The sequence below is a fragment of the Humulus lupulus genome, chromosome 9 (genome assembly GCF_963169125.1).
Source record: "Humulus lupulus chromosome 9, drHumLupu1.1, whole genome shotgun sequence".
Taxonomy (NCBI): Eukaryota; Viridiplantae; Streptophyta; class Magnoliopsida; order Rosales; family Cannabaceae; genus Humulus; species Humulus lupulus.
Window position 1 is genome coordinate 177,291,230 of NC_084801.1, and position 6,205 is coordinate 177,297,434.

A 6,205-nucleotide genomic window follows, 5' to 3' on the forward strand; every position below is an offset into this window, starting at 1 on the left:
GAGTTCAATCTCTTCTTCAGGAACTCAGTTTTGTTCTGCCATCAATACCAATAACCTGGTGTGACAACATGGGAGCAAGTGCACTAGCTTCGAATCCAATATATCTCACTCGAACTAAGCATATTGAATTAGACATACATTTTACGAGGGATAAGATGTTGGACAAAGCCTTAGAGATCATATATATACCTTCAAGTGATCATATTTTAGATTGCCTTACCAAAAGCCTGTCACAATCTCAATTTATTTTTCTAATAAACAAACTAGGTGTGGTTCCAACCACACTTAGTTTGAGAGAGGAGGTTAAGAAAATGAATTCACCTCAATGCACACTATAGTCACTCTGCTATTGACCCTACATGTAATGACCCACTAATCTAGACTATTTGGACCATTAACGAAAGTATACATAAAACTTACACTTTTACGAAAATACCTTAATTTATTGAATAACTTGCAAAATAAGAGCTATTTACAAAGTAAATACCAAAACGGATATGGGATCCCATTGTCTTTAAAACAAAAACATAATTTAAAATAATAAAACATTACATAATTAGTGCGGAAAATACATATAAAAAGACATAAAACCGAAACTACATCCTCGAATCGATTAACGCTCGGCCCCTTGACTCCATTCATCATCGATACACATCCTCCAAGCGTCACGAATCTTACCGCCTCTAAAGCTTATTTTCCTGCACATAAACAGAAAGGAGTGAGCCTAATGCCCAGCAAGGAAAATCTAACACATAGTCACACACATAAATTTCATAATGAACGTAAAGACATATCATAACACATAATACACTTATTATAATGGCCATTATTACTTGGGGTCCCATAGACTAAACAAGCTTATGCCCATGAGATTAGTGGGGTCCTACCAGCTAAATAGGCTTATGCCCACAATCTTTTTGGGGTCTTGTTAGTCAAATAGGGCATATGCCCAAGCCTACAACATACACACCAATAACATATTCATAACATATGAAAACATAACACATAAAATAGCATAAACATAAACATATAGATTCTAGCCTATTTTCCTTACCAAAGTTACCGGGATTATGGACTGAGTTGGGACTTTTGGAACACTCCTAAAACCATAAGAAAGAGTGAGTCTAAGAAAGGAGATGAAATGAAAGAGATGGAAAGACTAAACCATAAAAACATACTTACCGACTTATATGCTTAAGAGCTTGGATTCCCTAACCAAAATAAGAATAAGGTTAGGGGACTGAGTAGAAGGTTTTGAGAAAGGAAAATAACATAAAATACAGAAAGGAACTAGAGTTTTGGGTTTACCTCAAAGATTGCAAGATCAATCTAACCTCCACCAAAATACTATAGAACTCACTTCCCAAAGTGTTTGATAAGCTTATGATGTTTAAGCTTATAGTTTTTCCCCAAACCAGGTGTTTACACTCTCACACTCACTTAACACTAGCAGCTTCTGAACTTAGAGCAAATGGTGAATAATGGCTGGGTACTAGGTCCTATTTATAGAGTTTGGGAATGAAAATATCTTGATTTTACTTGAATAAAAATAATGGCTTTTTAGGTAAAAATCATTTGAATAATCGTTCAGCAGAGGCTGAAGACTCGTTCAAAAGATGCTGGACTGTTGAAGGAGTTTGAATGGCTGAAAGGAAAAGAATTCAAAAGTATTTGAAAACATGCTGGTGGAGGCGATATATCGCCCCCTATAGGCGATATATCGCCTGGACCTTTGTTCCCGAGGCGACCGTGCATCGATTCGTGTTTTCCGTATCTACGTGCTGCGATATATCGCCCCCTATAGCGGCGATATATCGGCATACGCTGAATATTTAAACACGAATTTACACATTTTTAGCTAAGTTTGAATGGAGTAAACAGCTTTGACTAAGCCCTCAACGTACTCAAAGCTGCTGACTGACCCTATAACATTCAAACTTTACCCTTATTTAATTTAATCCTCAAAAATACTTAATCCTTAATTACCATTCAAAACATGTGCTTAAAATCCTATTGGTTGATGTCTAAACCTTATAATATAATAATATAATCCTTAATATCAGTCACATTAATCAAACCTTAGGTTATACTTAATATTCTTAAACTATAGGTTAAACTTAGAAAATCTATAAGTACTACTATGAGTGTCCAAATAACTCCCGGTCTGAACCAAAAATCCAAAGTAACAAGGATAACACTAAATATACTATAATACTACTAACAATTAGCTAAGTAAAGTTCTTGGACTCTACACTACAGTAATGTACGACTGATTATTAGGAAATCATTAGAGAATATTTTATGTTGAGATATTCCCTACTTTTTCGAGTAATTATGTATTATTGATTGGCTGTCAATGACAATGATAAGTACATTTTTGTATAAAGTTTACTTCGTATTCATCAGGGTTTTATGTTCATAAGTATTGTGTTTGGGGATGGTTAGAATCGTTTTGCTAATTTGTTTCATTTAAACTAAATCGTCATTTTTTAGGATAATGTCTATATTTTGATGACTTTTTGGTTAAATGATAATGTTGTAGGATTCTAACCAGTGGAGTGAAGTCAAAGAAGAAGAAAAAAATCGAAAAAGAATGAAAGTGTGATCAAGCAGAGAGCTCGCCGCTACAAGGAAAAGTCCTTGCCGCTACGAGACAAGTCAACAGAGTGCTCGCCGCTACAGGAAAAGTCCCTGCCGCTACGAGGCAAGTCAGAGAGTTCCTTGCTGTGGCAAGGGAAAATCCCTGCCGTGGCACGACAGCCCAGCAAAGCTTTTTCGAAGTTCCTTGCCGCGGCAAGGGAAAGTTCCTGTCGCGGCACGCGTTTAAATTTGAACTTAAATTCAATTTTTCTGATTATTTGAGGGGAGATATAAAAGGGGATTAGGGTTAGATTCATAGAGGGGGTTTTTAATTATACGATTTTAGAGAGAGAAACTCAGAGAGAGCGTAGGAGAAGAAGGAAGATCGCATTCAACATTTTAACAGTTTTCTTCTTCTCTTAACTCTACTATACTTTGGTTTTATTTATGTTTTTCATCATGATGATTGGCTATTTTCTTTTAGGTTAAGGGTTATTCAAAATCCAGACATGATTGTTTGATTTCAGATGTGAATATTATCTCTTGATTTCCCTAATATTAAATTGATTATATTCTTCTATGCTTATCTTATGAATATTGTGATTCCTTGTTAGGGTGTACAACTAATTAGGGTTTACATTATTTCATTATCATCTTAGAATTTCTATTCACCTAATAGTTTAGGGTTCTAAGTATTTGTGATAAATTGCAATTGATGATGTGGTCAAAAGTGTTGTTGATTGTGATGAAGGATAGAACCTAGGTTAAATGAATTATATGCTTCATTGATTTATTGCCTATATTAACTTATCTCCATTGTTCTTAATGCTTTTACTAAATTAAATGAATCGTATGCTTAATAGGTTTGTTGTTTGGTGAAAAGAGTTAATTATTGAGCGCTTAGCCGTAATTGATTGTAATAGGGAGATTGGGATAATTGACTGCTTAAGCGTTATCTGCGGGGTTAATGGTTTAATTGGGAATCGGAATAATATTCATTATCAAGATTCATGCATGATTGTCTGAGGTGGAGAATGATTCTTAACTGTTCTTTAAAATCGTTATAACTCTTCATTTGCTTATCAATCATTTTATTAATTTTGAATTACAAAATCCCCTTTTTCTTTTTAATCTTGTTAAGCTTTTGTGAATAATAAATTGAATATAGTTCCCTTGGGTTCGACCTCTATTTGCCATTGTATTAAATTAATTGGTGATAGTGTAATTAAAATCTTTGTTAAATTTGGTACGCCATACGACACGCATGAAATTTTTGGCGCCGTTGCCAGGGAACTATTTAATTCTTTTTATTATTCATATTGGTTTACTTTTACTAACTTATTTCTCTTGGTATCTCAGAGTTATATGTCTGACGAAGACACTCAGAACAGGTTGGAAGCAATCAAGCAGTATCTTAAGTCATCGTCAGCTTCTCGGTCTTCAAGAATTATTACTAATAATCCGCTCTTTCAACGTCTTGCTCCGCAAGAAAATCCTGTTAAAGTGCCATTACCGTCTGACAACGAATCTGATTCTGACGATTCAGTTCGATCCTATAGAACAATGGCTCAGCAAAGGACATTGAAAGAGTTGGCAGCGCCAAATCTTGACCAACAACCACTATGCATCCAATATCCACCGTTGGATGTAAACTTTGAGCTGAAGTCGGGCCTCATCCACTTATTGCCTTCTTTCCATGGGCTGCCTGGTGAGGATCCGAATAAACATTTGAAGAAGTTTCATATTGTCTGTTCTAGTATGAAACCCGCTGCAGTGACTGAGGAACAGATTAAGCTACGAACTTTTCCTTTCTCTCTAAAGGATGCAGCTAAAGAGTGGTTGTACTATCTTCCACCTGGTACTGTTGAAACTTGGAATGGTATGAAGACTATGTTCCTAGAACGATACTTTCTGGCATCTAAAGTTGGAAGCATCAGGAAGGAGATCTATGGTATAAGGCAGTATACAGGAGAGTCTTTGTATGAGTATTGGGAGAGATTTAAGAGGTTGTGTGCTAGCTGCCCTCATCATCAGATAAGTGAACAACTCCTCATTCAGTACTTTTATGAAGGATTACAATCACTGGATAGGAGTATGATCGATGCAGCCAGTGGGGGTGCACTAGTTGATAAGACTCCTGCTGCAGCCAGGAGCTTGATTTGTAATATGGCTGCTAACTCACAACAGTTTGGCATTCGTCAAGATCCTGTTCCACCGCCTAAATCAGCTAATGAAGTGAGCACCTCTAATGCTAATCAGCTGGGTCAACAATTGGCTCAATTAACTGCAGTGGTACAACAACTAGCTTTGGGCCAACAGGTGCGGCCATGTGGAATCTGTCAAGTAGTGGGGCACCCTACTGATACGTGCCCCACTCTAGTGGAGGGAGAAACTGAGGGTGTTAATGCTGTGGGAAATTTTCCTGGTCAATTACGTCAGATGTATTATGAACCATTTTCACAAACTTATAATCCTGGCTGGCGTGATCATCCAAACCTTCGATATGGGAATCATCAACAAATAGCTCAACAACCAACAGCAGCAAGACCACCTGGTTTCACTACACAACAGAGGTCTCAAAATAATTATGTACCTAGACCATCACAACCACCGCAGGCTACTCCACCACCAAGTGCTAAACCTTCTACTGAGGATTTAATCAATGCACTTGTTACAAATACTCTTTAATTTCAGCAAACTACCCAAGCTTCCATCAAAAGTTTGGAGAATCAGGTGGGACAATTAGCAGCATCATATAACCGTTTGGAGGCTCATCTGTCAAATAAATTGCCTTCACAACCTGAGATGAATCCCAAGGAGAATGCTAGTGCAGTAACTTTGCGCAGTGGGACGCAATATGATCCACCTAGTCCTCCAATGCCTAGTAAATTGTCATCCACGCCACAAGTTTATTGCTTAGTTAATGAAGATGTTCCTCCAAAGCCAACCACCCCTACACAACTCAGCCCTAAGCCTACTATTGTCATTCCACCTCCATTCCTAAGCAGACTGAAAAAGACTAAAAAGGAAGAGGTTGACAAGGAAATTCTTGATACATTCCGAAAGGTAGAAGTGAATATTCCTCTTCTTGACGCTATTAAACAAGTGTCGCGCTATGCCAAGTTTCTGAAAGAGTTGTGCACTAATAAGCGTAAGTTGAGGGGTAATGAAAAATTTAGTGTGGGGGAGAATGTTTCCGCAGTTCTACAAAAGAAGCTTCCACCAAAGTGTAAGGATCCTGGTACTTTTACTATCCCTTGCACTATTGGTAATAAAAGAATTGAGCGGTGTATGTTGGATTTGGGAGCCTCTATCAATGTCATGCCATTCTCCATTTATGCTTCATTGAATCTCGGTCCACTTGAAGAGACAGGGGTGATAATTCAACTTGCTGATCGGTCGAATGCTTATCCCAAGGGTGTAATAGAAGATGTTTTAGTTCAAGTAAATGAATTGGTGTTTCCGGCTGATTTTTATGTTCTTGATATGGAAGATGAATCTATTCCATGCTCCACTCCAATTTTGTTGGGGAGACCATTCATGAAGACTGCGAGAACTAAGATTGATGTGCATGACGGTACGTTGACTATGGAATTTGATGGGGAGACAATTCGATTTAATATTT

The 6,205-nt window shown here is 37.3% G+C and overlaps 1 non-coding gene across 1 annotated transcript; it reads right to left on the reverse strand.

Annotated features, from left to right (window-relative positions):
* Window positions 1–4,509: 4,509 nt before the first annotated feature.
* On the reverse strand, window positions 4,510–4,616 carry LOC133802898 (small nucleolar RNA R71). Its single transcript, XR_009877643.1, has one exon. It is a non-coding gene; the product is annotated as a small nucleolar RNA R71 (small nucleolar RNA).
* Between the last annotated feature and the right edge of the window lie 1,589 nt (window positions 4,617–6,205).